Genomic DNA, 17820 nt, shown 5'->3' with positions numbered 1-17820 from the left:
TAAATTATTAATATTTTTTATTATTTTCAAAAATTATATTTAATTTATAAATACATATATCTCATTTACAGTATAAACGAGATAACATAATATAAACGAGATATATGAAAATTGAAAAACTACACCTATCTCGTTTATACTAAACGAGATACGTGCAAAATTATCTCATTTACCGTATAAATGAGATAAGAGAAGAGTATTTATTTTCGTAAATATTTTTTTAATTATTTATTTCAGAAATTATTATAATTAATTTATTTATTAAAATAAAAAAATCCCTTTTTTTAGGATTTTTTTTATATGAAAGTAAAAGTAGTGATATATTTTTACTTCGTAATTTTTGGTATATTTTTTAAAAATATAGAAGGCACACAAATAGAACGGTCTAATTTCTATACTTCTCATAAATTAGACGATCCGATTTCTATTTCTCTAACTAAATGGTTTCATATTTAAAAATAACACCCATCAATTCATATTTCAAAAAATATCATTATTATTCCAATATCAAAAACGAAAAGTGTTTTATAGATATGTGTAGTCAATGCCAAACCAAATTTATCCTTCTTGATAAATTTCTGCCGGCGAAAATTTCATTAATGAAAATTATTTTTTTTAATTTTATTATTTTTAATTTTTATTTGTCATTATTTAAATATAATATACATATATATAATTTAGGTTTGGCTATTAAAAATCTTTCACTTTAATAAATAAAAAATAAATACATTGAAAATTTCAACTCTATTTTTTAATTAAAAAAACCCACATTTGCTAAATTTGTATAATTTTTCTCTCACACTAAAAATATTATATAATCCAAATAAATTTATATATTTGTGAATTATTTTAAAATTAATATTTTAAAAAAATATACGGGTTAAACAAATGACATTATAAACTTATAAAGAATATATATAAATATTTGTATATAATATATTTATTCAAAAGTATTTTATAAATTTTTAGATTGATGAGTTAGAGCACTCAAACGAGGTGAGTGTTGATCCCATAACATCTCTAATATAGTGACTTGCAATAAGTGTGTAATCACTAAACTAGTTAATTAATTTAGTAATTTAAAATATTTATTAATATGTATGAAATTTAGAATGATTGAATTTTATCTTTATTTTTAAAAAATTTGATATTTCTACGAGTAGGATAGAGTAGGTTAGGGTTTAGAACTTTAGAGTGCGGGTAGGGTAGAGTTTTAATGAAATTTTCAACCCACAGGTAGGGTTAGGGTAGGATCCAAACCCTACCCTACCCGACCCCGTTGCCAGTCCTAGATGGAAGCAGTCTAAAAGGAGTGTTGAGGATGATGAAGAAGAAATTTGTTTCTCCAATGTGTAATTACGGAAGTTATGCTATTTTATTTGAATCTATCCCTACATAAAATCCAAGGAGGCTTTTTTTTTGTTGTTCTTATTTTAAGGTAAGTTCTATATTTATGGTTTTGTTTGGTTTGCGAAGTTATTTGGTGGTTTTTAGAGTTTAGCCGTGGGTATCTTTGCTATAGAACAACGCTGTCAACGCACGATATTGCAAATATTTTGTTTGGCTAGATAAGTATATTGCCTCTTTTTGTATTGATGAAGTAGCACAATATGAAGTTGCAGACCCAACGAAAAATATGAAAGAAAGGATTGCAGAGATATAGAAGAAAATGGTTGAAGACAAAAATGTTGAGAAGGATAGTAGTGCTCTTAACAAGTGAAAATTATTTGGCTTGATTTTGTTGGGCGTTGTAATAGTAAAGGGGTTTAGTTTAGTTATAAATGGATAAAGTTAGTATGCTTTTGTTAGTGTAATCTTAATGTTTTGTAGGTGGTACAATTTAAGGATGCAGTGAAAGATTAGACTGTGAAATTGTAATAAACTATGGTTCTGGATTAATAGATATTGTGTATTCAGTTATTTCTATTTTTCACATTTCATGACTTTTGTATAATTAATTGACAGAATCAAGGTTTGAGAAAGTAAAAAAGGAGTTGAGAAGAGAATTTACCAATGAAAAAGCAAACTGAGTGATTGAGATTTTCTCCTGTCCATCTTGTGGGGCATGTGGTCTCTTTGGCATATTTTTCTTATTTTTCTTAGACTTAGTCTGATTTAGTTGCAAAAAATAATATGCAAAAAAACAATGAATGTCTATTAAATAGCAATCACATTTCACAAAATATAAATAGTCAAAAATTATGTCCAAAAAAAAAATACAACTAAGGGTATTTCACATTTCTGACCCTAATTTCTTTTGAAGTAGGTTTTATGAGGCTTGGGATTGTTGTGAGTTTAACCAAAGGTTCCATCCTGAAATGTGAAACAAGAGTTGGCCCATTAGGGGTGTATATGGGTCGGTGAAATCGGGTTTGTCTTAATCTATACCCGACCCTAAATATACACTGGGTTTATTTTTTAAACCATAACCCAACTTTATACTCGATGAAACCTAAACATTTTCGGGACACAATTATACCATATCCAAACCGGGTGAAAATCAGGCATTTAAAGCTTTAACAATAATTTATAAAGAAACTTATTTATGATACACTTATTTATAAAATAGAAACTTGTTATCGAGAAGTTGATATCCATATTTAAACTTGAATTTGTCCATAAATTTTAATTTGATATTTTTTTATCTATTTTCTAATTCAACAAGTGTGATTAAAAATAAAACAATAAGCTTATAATTAATAAAACATAATATTGGAATTAATTTAAAATATATATACCTTTTTTAGTTTCCTTAGGGTGCACATGGGTTGAGTGAAACCGGAATCGCCTTAACTCAGATCCGACCCTAAATAATGACTGGGTCTATTTTTAAGACTCTTACCCGACCCCAAACCCAGTGAAATCACACCAACTTAGCCCCTAAAATATTCGGGTTCGGATTGGGTATTCGGATTAGGTCGGACCATGTGCACCCCTAATCACCATTGACCTAGAATTCCATGGATGAAATTATATAATCTAGTTAACCTGAATTAGAGGAGCAACCACTGGTGCAGGATCAGCAGATGGATCAGCATCCTCATTGTTGTTCCCATCTTGATTAACTGGTGCAACTTCCAAAGATACCCTCTTCTATCTCTTTCTTTTTGGCTGCCCTGCTCCCTTGTATCTTTTGAAGTAGTACCATTTTTCTCTACATTTGCTATAAATAATCTGGAAGGTTCTTCTGACTTTTGTTGCCATTATCTGGTGTAGGAGGTTGAATTGCTTTCTTTCTCCTCTTAGTTGGTCTACCAGCAGACTTCACAATTCTGGGTGGATCAGGTTTCAATTGGTTAGTTGGTTCACAGAATTCTTCACTATTTACAAGGTTGATACAAAAAAGGAGGAAGCTTGTAGGCTTCATGTTCGACACTCTCGTAGGAATCAGATAATGAGAATAATGATTTTGAAGAATCTGTCATCACCAATACATGATCATCTTCAAAAACCACTTCCTCAACCACAGGATCATCTTCAGTTACAATAGAAGTTTCACTCCATATTCAAAGTAAAGGTGGAACTCATTCAGAATGTGGCTCATAGTGAAATCACACATATTGTTGATCTTCTTGTCACCACGAAGCACATGCAGACCATCCTCAAACTCAATAACAGTTGGGTCATGCTAGTAATTTTTTTTTGTAGGTCAAATACCCCAATCTCTTGAACAGTTCCTCCAAGTCCTTCTTATTGACAAAGTCAACATCCATTGGAGGAAATTTTTTCTACCTCCCCGCCTAAGTAACGCAGCTTACTATTTGCAGATCTTATAAGCTTTCCGCCATGATTAAATACAGGGATCACAAATATAGACATCTGCAACATTTTTAACCCGAATCATTAAAAATTTACAGTAATGCACAACAACGACAGCCAAGAATATCATGATTAAAAACACTACATAAGGATTTGATTACTTAGAAAATTGACTATGTTTCTCAAAACCTAGCATTATCGAACCCTAATAAAAAATTGTGTTCATTCGTTATCCACTTTATCGATTAACTCATACTGATCAAAACGAACGGGAAGCAGTTCATTCCTCAAAGACATGCATAGAAAACAAGTTCATTGTCAACTAACATAATAAGAAAACCAAAATAGGAAACTAACCTTTCACTTCCATGTCACGCAGTCGCTGTCTAAACCTTCCATATGTCTGTCGCAGACTCGTTACCGGATTTTTAATTCCAGCTTTGTCCAAAGGTTTTAGAGGAAAACAATGGTGGAAGATGAAGTGTTAGGGCTTTTCTGAGAATCAGTGACATCAAGAAGGAGATTAATGTAAATGTATAATGAGGGGGTTTATAAGTGCCCAGCGACGTCGACGTTTCAGTTGCATGAAGGGGGTATATAGTCCCTACAACAATTCTTATTGACGCGTGGTATTTGGCATTAACAACTCATACTCCACCTGACATGTCATACTGGCAATTCGTTGGCAATCGGTTACAGGAGCCGATCGGTTCAGTTATATCGATGGGTGGGAACCTAGTTGAGCTTTAGTGATAATTAGGGTGTCCTACGAAAAAATTCTCAGGAGCCAAAAAAAAGTATTTATCCTTGTAACAAAATAGATTGGAAATACTATTATTAAAATATTCCTATTTTAAATTTTTAATGTTTTGAGTTTGTTATTTTCTAAATTAACATAGATCATGAAAGACACCAAATTAGATAGATATTCAGAGATTATAATTAGGTGTAAGTATTTAAAAGAGGATACATGTCACAAGATTGCGAAATTATAACCTAATTTCTTTATGTAATTTTAAGATAATGAGCTTTTTATTAAATTTAGCTAATTTTAAGACTGTCTGTTTTTTTTTTTTTTTTTTTCATGTGATTATAAGATTATGAATTGACTCTTAGATTAAATTGACTTTAAGATAGAGAGTTGATTTTTTCCTCTCGTTGTAAGTTCAATTTCCTAAACTTATATATATAACTTTCTTGTTAAGAGGAAAATGATAATTATCATATAAGTAATTAAACTCTATATAACATAATGAGAAGTAATGAGAAGTTATTGTTATCATAATATTATTTCTTCAATAATTTTAATATGTAACATGTTTTTTTTTTTTATTTGAGATCATTCTCAATCATTAATTAAATCCTTGTGACTTTGGATGTACTTGAGCATGGTTCCTAAAATTAGATATAGAGAATTAGTTCAAAATAAAACCCCAGAAAAGTATAGGAAAATAATTTTTTTACAAGCCAACATAAGCCAACTCTGTTATAATTTAAATTTTATAAATAAATAAAAATTTAAAAATCAAACTTTAAAATTCAAAAAAAATTCTTTCTACATTTATCCTAATCACATTTATAATACACAATAAAAATAATCCATAAAAAAACTAATCCTTTTTCATTCATTTGGAAACAGTCAAATCTTTCCCCCCATAAACCCGCCGTCTCCACGCAGTTTTTGACGCTGTCATCCACCGACCACCGTCGCGTCTTTCGTCGCGCTACACAGCCTCTTCCTCACGTCCTGTCCCGTTCTTCTTTCGCCGATGCTGCCGCCCACTGTCCCGACGTATCTGCACTGCCGCGACCTATCCGTTGCGACGCAGCCACCACTGGGCCCCTATTCGCGATGCACGATCAACTACTCCAATCCATGATGACTCCTCCACTCGCGATGCGCAGCCTCCGTTGCTTCCTCCTCGCAATGCGCCACCGCGAGTCCCCACCGTGTACGTAACGCCGTCCAAGATGTCGTCGTCGGTCGCCCTACGGCTCTTCTTCTCCTCCTCCTATTTGGTTTTGAATTATTATTTTAACTAATTTTTTATGTTTTTTTTTCCTAAATTTCGGATGATTCTTTTTATTAGTTTTGGGTGATTCTTTTTCCTATGTTTTGTATGTTTTTTTCCTTAGGATTTGGATTATTCTTTTTCCTATGTTTTGTATGTTTTTTTTCTTAAAATTTGGATGATTCTTTATCTTATGTTTTGGTATTTTTTTGGAGTTTGGACATTTTTTTAAGAGAAATTAGGATTTGCGTAATAAATGGTAAAAGGTGAATTAGAGTAAGAAGAGGTAATTAATAATCGTTAATTTTGTATTTGTTAAAAAATAAAATTTAAATAATCAATAATTACTGACAATTAATTAGTATAGGGTACAATTTAAATATGTTTGTTGACTTGTTGTTGGCTATATCCTTGTTGGTTCCCTAGCGGGATTGCTAACAAAAAATGCACAAAAGAAATCGCAATAACAGAAACTGACAATGAGACAATGCACGAACAGACAACTAAGTTGGAACATAATCGATGTTTCTGGACCAAGAATAGGGATGGAAACAAAATAGTGATTGAATCAGGATAAATTTAAACAAAAGACAAAAGATAAAGGGATGAAATTGGAGCAAAATTAATAGAACAAAATCAAACAAATTAAATTGGGACAAAATGATGAAATTAAAACAACAGGATAAAGAGAAGAACGAACCAGTAAGAGGAGAGAGGGTGCGATTGAATAGCGCACAACAGGACAAGGGAGAATGACGTCAACGATAACGTCGACAACATCAGGACAAATGGGCAGCCACATGACTCTACGATGACACGGATGTGCACGGCGGAGGGAAGAACAATGGTTTTGCACCCTTCCAGTTTCCTTTCAAACGTAAGAGCTGCACGGCAGAAAGAGCAGATTAGTGACGGGGAAAGACGTAGTAGCTAGAATTGATAAAAGGGAGTTACACGGCAACAAGGATTCGAGTGTGTAATTCGCACCTTTGCTCCCTTTGAATTCGCACAAACACAAGAAGACTAGCTCTCGAATGTTGAAGGCGAGGATTTTTTATTCAGATCAACAAAATGCTATTTGCGGCAGTTGGGATATCAAACCGCCATTATCTTGATCGATTTGTAACGGAACTAAAAAATACTAACAGAACTGTCAGTATCCTGTCAATTTGCGGTGGTTCAAAAAATTGCCGCTAATTTTCCATCGCAATTTCCCGTGTGTTATAGTGATTTTATTTATTAGATTTTTACATAGTACTATTTCAAAATCAAATGTTGATGATTTAATTTTTAAAAGTCATATTAGATTATTATTGTTATAGATGTTTTGATTTTTTGGACTTGTGTAGGCTATGATGAATATTCCGATCCCAACTCAATTTACTCATGGAAATGTTAAGTTTAAAATAAAAATTTATTTTCTATTCGAAGGAATTGTATAATGAGTTTTAATAATTTAAATGTAATGTATCTAAAAATATTTTTTTCTATCGATGATAATTATTCGGACAACTTAATAATGGATTTTTTAAATTTAGATGAGTTAATTCGTGAATTTTTTACTTTGTATTGTAAATTTTTATAATTATTCTTAAAATAATATATAAAGTTTTAGATAAAATTTTAAATAAAAAATTTGTTTATTTATGTTTTTAAATATGAGATGTAGTAATTTAATTTAGTCATAAATTTAAATTTGTTAGGAGATAATTGATGATAACAATTAGTTGGATAAATTCAAAAAACTTGTCCAATTTCACCAACACAAATGTTATAATGATTTATTTTGAGCCTTTAATGCTTGCTTTTTTGTAACCTTTGTCAGACGATGTTGCCTATCTCATGTTTTCGCTTGATTCTTATATTAAATATTAATTTATTGTCTTTAGGTTTTATTAAGATTAAGATTTATATATTTAAAAAAATAAAATAAATTAATAAATTTTATAAATATATTTATTTTGTATTTAATAAGATATATTAAGTGTTATGTGTAGGACTCTAAATTTTTAAAAATGAGATAATTAGTTATTTATGAGTTATTATATTATATTGAGATTTATTTTTAAGAAAATTATTTTATAACAAAAATGATTAAATAAAATTTTATAATTATTAAAGTTTAATTTAATTATGATTTATTCTATTAGTTTAAATTATCTATTAGAAATTATTTTAATAGGCAAAATTTAAATTGACTTTTATAATAATAATAATAATAATAATAATAATAATAATAATAATAATAAATAAATAAATTATTATTATTATTATTATTATTATTATTTCTTGGCCGAAGCCTTAAGGGAAGTAACGATTAAGGAAGTAAAGCCTTTTCGTTTTTTTTATTAAAATTTTGGTTCATTTTATAAAGGCTCGATATTAAATAAAAATATTATAAAATAAAAAAGGTTTAGAGGTAAGTAGCGCTCGGACTTTTAGTACGATCATGAGGTGCTAAAATTTAGAGTGTTACATTATGATATCAGAACAGTTCATTCTTGTTAGAGCCTTGGAAATGGACTGACTATGCTTCACTGCATACTCTGAGTGTTATCATGCAATAGGACTTGTCCTAATGACAAGAGTTTGAGTTTTAGATGCATGACTGTCTATTGATTAATGCTGTTAGTTGACCGTTGCATCTCTCATAGTATTGGTCTGGCCAACTTAATACTGATGATTTATGTATACAAGAACACTAATGGGTTATCATGGATGAAATAGAAGTAATAGGTAACACAAATTGTGGGTTTTAGAAGCGTTAGCAGTTGCGTCTCGGGCTTGCTCGATTACGTATCATATCCCCCCATGGTTTGTCTTGAAGTTTTGTTTGAGATTTCTTTCTTAGAAAAGTGAACTAATTATTTTCCAATTCTGTTCCTTGTTCATATGCATTTTTTTTCTTCGATCTTAATTGCATATGTTTACTTGAATTCCCTGTGATATCCACTTTTTCTGGGGTATCAAGCTTACCCTGTAACTCTTGCTTTGCACTCACACTTCTACTTTATCATCTCTATGTCATATGAAAACTCAAGTATTTGAAATTGTATATGTATCCATATGAGTTGACATTTTTTGTTTTTTCCATAAGGAATTAAAAAAAGTGTTGAAACTATGTAATATTTTGTGTAATACCCTAATTTTTGAGGACGAAAATTTTTATAAGTGGGTAAGATATAAGGCTCCAGATTTTTAAAAATTAGATAATTAACTATTTATGAGTTATTATATTATATTGAGATTTAATTTTTAAAAAAACTATTTTGTAACAAAAATAATTAAATAAAATTTTATGATTATTAAAGTTTAATTTAATTATGACTTATTCTATTAGTTTGAATTATCTATTAGAAACTATTTTAATAGGCAAAGTTTAAATTGATTATTATTATCCCTTGGCTGAAGCCTTAAGGGAATTAAGGCTTAAGGAAGTAAAGGCTTTTCGTTTTTTTTTTTAATTAAAATTTCGGTTCATTTTGTAAAGGCTCAATATTAAATAAAGATAGTATAAAATAAAAAAAAAATTAGAAGTAAGTAGTGCTCGAATTTTTAGTATGATCATGAGGTGCTAAAATTTAGAGTGTTATATTATGTATTATGTTAGTTAACGTTCTATATTAATAATTGTTAGAAATTATTAATTAAATGACCGAAGAACAAAAATAATTTATTTATAATTTTTGAAGAACTAATTTAATAAATAAATTTTTTTAAGAACAAATTTAAAAAATAACTCATTTTTTAGAGACTAATTTAATTGTTAACCAATTTTATAATCTTGTGCTGAGAAGTTACCTGAATAAAAATTTAGAAAAAGTAGATTGCAGACACAAAATTGTCATAATGCTTCTATTCCGAATTTGTCATTCTTTGTGGTGAGGTGTACCTTCCATACTCACTTTAGCATGAATTGTGAAAAGCACTAAATTATAGACTATATAGAAATACATATATTTGGACTATTGCATATGTCATACATTTATAATGTTAAGCTCACATCCTCCTTATATATGTAATTTCATAATTATGAGTTGAATCTCAAGTTTAATTGATTTTACGATAATGAGTTGCTATTTTTTTTTTTATGTGATTTTGAGATGATGAGTTGTCTCTAAAATTTATTTGATTTTAAAGTAGTGAGTTGTTCACTTTTTTTATATCTTGACTCTAATTTATCTAGGTCTATATATAGTTAATATTGTATTTTCTCCTTACCAGAGAAATGATGATTATAATGCAAGTTATTAAACTAAAAAACTCGAATTACTAGGGAGTAAATTGCTGTGATAAGTATGATGAATGTCCATTTAATATAGACGGTTTATAGTTTTTCAATGTTAAAGACTCATGTTATCAAAGGAGAATGAATTTAATGATAATTGAAAGAGATGACCATTTATGTATATAAATAGAGAAAGCATCAATATGAAACAACACACAATACGAATACAAAAATATTTTTCCGTCGCTTTCTCTCTTCTTATGCTGCAATATATAATATTAATATATGAATTATCTCTATTGCATTGAGATAATAATATTGGTAAAAATTAATAGTAGAATTTTTTATTTATACTTTCTTATTTTATATTTATTTTCTCTTTCTTATTTATTTATTCTACAACACGTTATCAGCACGAGACTCTAATCATGAGTATTTGTATATCACAACTCATGATTCAAATAAAAAAGTTATATTAGAAAAGTTACCCTCACTTTCATCTGGGTTATATTATACTAAAATTAGTGCAATTGAATCACATGCCATTATAAACCAGAAGTTTACTAGCCCAAATGAATTCATAACTTGGCATGATCGATTAGGTCATCCGGGAACAACCATGATGTAGAGAATTATTGAAAACTGCCATAGATATTTACTAAAGAACCAGAAGATTCTTAAATTTAGTGAATTTTGTTGTGTTGCATGTTCTCAAGGAAAGCTAATTTTAAGTCCATCACAAGTAAATATTAAATTTAAGTCCCCTGAATTCCTAGAAATGATTCAAGACGGTATATATGGACCTATTCATCTACCATGTAGATCATTTAGATACTTTATGGTCCTAATAGATGCATCTTCGAGATGGTCACATGTGTGCTTGTTGTCTTCTCACAATCTAGCGTTTGCGAGATTACTTGCTCAAATTATTCGATTAAAAGTATAGTTTTCAGAAAATCCAATCAAAGCAATTCATCTTGATAACGATGGTGAATTCACTTCCCAAGCCTTTTGTAACACGCTACACAGAGAATCTTATGCTTAAGTAATAAGACAGAGGTGGTGAGGTATTACGACCTCTAAAAGTAAAGTTATCTATATGAAAAGAAGTTTTTGTAGGAGCCTTTGGAAAAAGTTATTGAACGAAATACAAGCAGAACAACGCAACACTCACGATCGGATGCAAGCAGAAAGGTGGATAAGATTGAACGGAAAAGATAATATAAATATATAAGATCAAAGTTCCAAAAAAATGCAATTAACAAGCTCTAGGCTCGGCCTGCAAAGCAAAGACCGACCAGAGTATACATATACATATATATACACCCTAAAGTAATCCAAAATAGAATACCGACAACCTGTCTCTCCGGGTCAACCTCTAAGAGGGATAAACATAAAATATAAGGTGGAGAATCTATATACATATATAAATATAAATAAGATACAACCCTGAATCCCCAGAGTTCTTCACTTCCTCAGAGTCTCTAGAATACACAGTGTGGTGCTTCTCAACCTGCATCTGAAAAATAACAACACGTATAGAATGAGAACCGAAGGTTATCATTATGGTAGTGGTGCCGCATACATAAGATATAAGGTCCCAGGAAAGCCAGATGCAATTCCAGAACTTCGACACACATATATAAACTTAAAGGAATAAACTGAACCATAAATTTAGTAAAACTCTCTAAGGTACCCAAGTCACAATATAACTCTAACTCTGTAGTTTACTTTCACCAAACATAACATTCTACACATTTTATCGCTTACTAATAAATCATTGTTAACCAACCCTTACCACTAATCCAACCGGTCACGGCCTATAGCCCAAATCAAACCAGCTCAGCCTCCAGCCCAAATAAACTCAACCTGGCCTCTGGCCTATTTAAAAATAAATCATCATTATTATCAGTCTACCACCAAAGTACTCAATACAGAAAGACAATCACAAATACAAGCAATATAAGGCAAACATATTTAAAGAACAGTTATAGCAAGTATCATAGCTACCAGTTATACAGAATTTATCAGATAGGCAAACCAAAACAAGTATGCACACCCAAACAAAACAAACAAATGCAACATGATGCATGCCTGTCCTACTGGCCGTAAACTCACGTGTCGGTTAAATCGCCAGAACCCGACACAACTGATAGCTAACCCAGACATTTGTCTCTAGGTTGTGCATCTCCAGGAGGATCATAAACGAAGGAGAGTGCCTTTCCACATCGAAGGAGCGTGCCTTTCCACCTTCTCCTAGAGAATATACGAAGGGGAGTGCATTTCCACATCGAAGGAGTGTGCATTTCCACCTAGCAACCAGAGAAGAATGTGGGGAAAACAATATGAAGGATAGTGTCTTCCCACCTTCCCCACATCCATGTCACGACAAGAGAGGAAAATCCTCCATCCTCAACTTGCCACACATTCACATCACGACAAGAGAGGAAATCTTCCTTCCTTAACTTGCCGTCCGATAAGATTTTCAAGTTAACACGCAAGCGGGATCACACCCAGACCTTGCCATCTCGACTATCTTGGCCATACTTTGTCATTTCCAATCTCAACATTTACCTCTCAATACAGCCACGCCGCGAATCAAATCTTATCATTCTCAACTCTATCCTTAATCATACATCATCACCAATTCTGCACTTCCTCAACTACAATTTATCACTCCAAGTCTTTCTTCACTTTCAAGTAACCTCCCTTTTCTAGCATCTTTGTCACTACCCTTAATACTAATATTTAGGGTCTAAAAGAGTAAAAATAGAGGTTTAGAGGTTCAAAATTATATTTTAAAATACAAAACTTACTTTGCTGATTTCAAGGGCCACGCGTACGCGTGGGTGAACTTTTCCCTGCCTGCGTACGTGAGATGCCCAACCCGAAAAGGTTGGTTGCGTCGTGTGCAGTGGTCGCGTACGCAAGATCTACAGATTGGCAAAAGTGTTGAATGTTGCAGAATTTTCAACTTTGCACTCCAAACTTCCGACGCGCATAACTTTCTCGTTTTAAAATATTTTTAATCCGTTCTTCGAACGGCGTAAACTTCACGGACCCAATTTTTGTATGAAATAAGCTTGAAACAATTTGAGGGTTTGGAAGCCAAGTTATGGCTCACCGAAATTTGGCCAAAAATCATATTTTCACAAAAATACTCTAACCTCTATTTTCAACAATTCACCATTCGAAACTAACTTTCTATGCTCATAATCAACTCCAAAATATACTATATCACAGAAACACATCCCCACATCCTACCACAAGGTCACCAATAACTTATCACATATATATTCATTCCCATCATCCTCATCATTCATCATTAAAATTCAATACATTCTCACCACAAACATCAATTGCCAAAATTCATACTCAACCCAATTCAACAATTATCATTAAGGATACTAAACATTTAATACAATCGTGCATTCCAATCTATCTTATGGTCACCTAGCCTAAGTTTTCATAAAATATTATATATTATATACGAGAAACCAAAACCATACCTTGGCCGATTTTCGTTAATCCCAGAACACCTCAAGCGTTCCCGCACCACTAGTTTTCAAGATTTCAAAACTTCACCAATGAAACCCGTCCTTCAAAACTTGATCTCAAGCTTCCAAATCCTCAAATTGGCTCCATCCAACATTCAATTTCAATCTATTATCATAATTACCACTATAATCAAAATAGAGCTCACTAACTTAACATATATACCAAAGGTTTGAGGGTGCTTACCTGACCCACAACTCAAACGAGCTAAGTCCGACAATACTCGCAAGTTAACTCGAACCTAAACACTGAAATCATGTAAAATTCAACATAATTTTACATTGAGTTTTAAAATTGGGGAAGAGAAAATTGAAAATAAAAACATGGTTTCCTTATCCAATTAAATTTTGGATTTTGTAGAGCCTGACGCTGTAGTCGCGTGGCCGCAAACGGTGCGGCAATCGGAGCTTCGGATTGAAAGTTATTGAGAATTGAAATTTGAGTGAGGGTTTTAGGTTTCCTCCTTGTTCTTCCCTAGTGTGATTTGTTGTGTTGGGAAGCAAATGAGTTGAAGCTCGTGCATATTAATGAAATAGGTTGGGCCTTGGGCCTAGTACGGCCCGGTTCGCTTGGTTCGGTCCGTTCGGCCTAATTTTGGGCCAAATTCTTTAAAATTAGTGTCTAAATTCATATTTTAATTAACTCTACCACATTAAACTAAAATTATATTATCTAATTTTCCTGATTAATAATTAATTTATTCGTTAATTATTTACTAATCTCTCGGGTTTTACACCTTTGATACTTATTGTATGGCTAACGGAATAAGCGTTGAACATCCAGTAGCTCATGTTCACACACAAAATAGGTTAGCATAATCACTTATTAAACGCCTCCAGTTAATTGCTAGACCCTTACTTATGAGAACAAATCTCCCAACCTCGGCTTGGGGGCATCCTATTTTATATGCCACAGCACTTATTCGCTTGAGACCAACAAGTTACCATCAGTTCTCTCTTATGCAATTAGCTTTTCTCCAGCAGCCAAATGTTTCTCATTTAAAAATATTCGGGTGTGCGATATATGTTCCCATTGTATCACCCCAAAATGGGACCCTAATGAAAATTGGGGATATATGTTGGATATGATTCTCCCTTTATAGTGAGGTATCTTGAGATACAAACTGGAGATGTATTTAAAGGCTGATTTACAGATTGTCATTTTGATGAATCAAAATTTTCAACATTAGGGGGGAGAGAATAAGCTTCCTAAAAAAGAACTTAATTGGAATGCATCATCATTGATGCATTTAGATCCTCGATCAGGGCAATGTGAACTAGAAGTTCAAAAGATTATACATTTGCAAAGAATAGCAAATGAATTGCCTGATAAATTTGCTGAAACAAAGAGGATAACCAAATCTTATATACCAGCTGAAATTTGCCCAATTCAAATTGATGTCCAATTGGACAAGTGGCCACTAAAACAAATTCACGCCAGAAGCGTGGTAGACCTGTCGGTTCTAAAGACAAAAATCTTTGAAAAAGAAAAGAGGTAAATACTATTTCTATTGAAAAAGATAAAGACATAGTAAAGACACCTGCAGTTGTCCAAAATTCTGATATAATTTTGACACCAAAAGAAGTTCAGGTACCTGAAAATTGTGAGAATGATGAGATCTTGATAAATTATGTCTTTACCGGAGGAAAATAGACCGAAATAAAACAATTGTCGATGAAATATTTGCATATAATATGGCATTGAATATCATGCATGAAAGTAAGGATCTTGAGCCAAGAACAGTCGAAGAACGTCAACAAAGGAATGAATAGCCAAAATGGGAGGAAGCTATAAAGGCTAAGTTAGACTCACTTGCAAAACGTGATTGGACCTGTAGTTCGTACACCAAAAGATGTAAAACCTGTTGGATATAGATGTGTATTTATGAGAAAACGAAATGAGAAAAATGAAGTTGTACGCTATAAAGCTCGACTTGTGGCACATGATTTTTCACAAAGGCCTCGTATAGATTATGAATAAACATATTCTCCTGTAGTGGATGCAATAACATTGTGTTATTTGGTCAATTTATCCACATATCATAAACTACATATGCATTTAATGGATGCGGTAATGCTTACTTATACAGATCATTAGATCGTGATATCTATATGAAAGTCCCTGAAGGACTAAAGATATCTAAACCATCCAATGAATATTCACAGGGGTTATACTCAGTCAAATTGCAAAGATTTTTATATGGTCTAAAGCAATCTGGACGAATGTGGTATAATCATCTTACTGAGTATCTGGCCAAAAACGGATTCAAGAATGATGATATCTGCCATGTGTTTTCATAAAGAAATCTGCATCTGGATTCATTATAATTACTGTATATGTTGATGATTTGAATATCATTGGAACTCTTAAAGAGATTCCAACAATTATAACAACTTTAAAAGAAGAGTTTGAGATGAAAGATCTTGAAAAGACTAAATTTTGTCTTGACTTGCAGATTGAATATACAAAAAATGGAATATTTATTCATCAAACAACATACACAGAAAAAATCTTGAAGAGATTTTATATGGATAAGTCACATCCATTAAGTACTCCAATGATCGTAAGGTCTTTGGATGTGGAAAATGATCAATTCTGTCCTAAAGAAGAAAATAAAGATATCATTGGTCCTGAAGTACCATATCTTAGCGTCATTGGAGCGCTAATGTATCTTGCTAATAACACACGACCCGATATATCATTTGTTGTGAACTTACTAGTAAGGTATAGTTCATCTCCAACTAAAAGACATTGGAATGGAATCAAACAAATCTTTCGATATCTTCATGGAACGGTTGACATGAGATTGTTTTATCCATATGAATCCAAGTCACAACTGGTTGGCTATGCAGATGGAGGATACTTGTCTGATCCATACAAAGAAAGATCTCAAACAAGATACCTGTTCACATATGGTAGTACAACTATATCATGGAGGTCCACGAAATAGAAGATTGTAGCAACATCCTCTAATCATGCTGAAATACTAGCGATACATGAAGCTAGTCGCGAGTATTTTTGGTTTAGGAGTTTGATCCAATATATTTTGTTATCATGTGGACTGATTGACCATAAGATAGCTCCAACTGTCTTGTTTGAAGATAATACAGCATGCATTGCTCAATTTAAAGGTGGATACATCAAAGGCGATAGAACAAAACATATTTCTCCCAAATTCTTCTTCACTCATGATCTTCAAAATCAAGAAACAATTGATGTCTAACAGATCCGCTCAAGCGATAATCTGGCAGACTTATTTACAAAGTCACTTCCAAAATCCTCCTTTAAAAAATTGGTACATCAGATTGGGATGCACCGATTTCGAGATATCAAATAATCTTGACAAGAGGGGGAGCCTGTACTATTTTTTTTCTTGGTCAAGTTTTTGTCCCTATTGGGTTTTTCTTGACAAGGTTTTTAACGGGGCAGTCATCATCACAAAGGATATTATACTCTTTTTCATTCACTAAAGCTTTTTTCCATTGAGTTTTTCTTTAGTAAGATTTTTCTTTAGTAATGTTTTAACGAGACATAATTCTAAGTGGATATTAAAAGGGAAGTATTGTGATAAGTACGATGGATGTCCATTTAATATGGATGGTTCATGGTTTTTCAATGTTGAAGACTCATGTTACTAAAAGAGAATGAATTTAATGATAGTTGAAAGAGATGACCATTTATGTATATAAATAAAAGAAGCATCAATCTAAAACAACACACAATATAAATACAAAAATATTTCTCCATCTCTTTCTCTCTTCTTATACTATAATATATAATATTAATATATAAATTATCTCTATTACATTGAGATAATAATATTAGTAAAAATTAATAGTAAAATTTTTTATTTATATTTTTTTATTTTATATTTATTTTTCTTTCTTATTTATTTATTTTACAATAAAAAATTAATAATAGAATTTTTTATTTATATTTTTTATTTTATATTTATTTTCTTTTCTTTATTTATTTATTCTACAATACAAATGTCTTTTTCCATATTTGATCATTTACTAAAAAGACAAAACACTCTTATATAATTCAAAAATTTTAATCAGTCCCCTACAATTTTAATAATTGGTCTAAATATTCTCTTTAAACCGTAAATTAATTATGTATCAGGAGCTATTTAGTTCAGGAACATAGAGCATTTAGACTAATTATATAGATGATTAGAGACTGGTGATGAGTTTTCGAATTGGAGACATTTTATTTTTTAAACAAATAATCAAAAGTAAAAAAGTCATCTACTCCATTATTAAA

This window comes from Arachis ipaensis, chromosome B7, assembly GCF_059453495.1.
Source record: "Arachis ipaensis isolate K30076 ecotype BB chromosome B7, ASM5945349v1, whole genome shotgun sequence".
Taxonomy (NCBI): Eukaryota; Viridiplantae; Streptophyta; class Magnoliopsida; order Fabales; family Fabaceae; genus Arachis; species Arachis ipaensis.
This window is presented reverse-complemented; position numbering follows the sequence as displayed.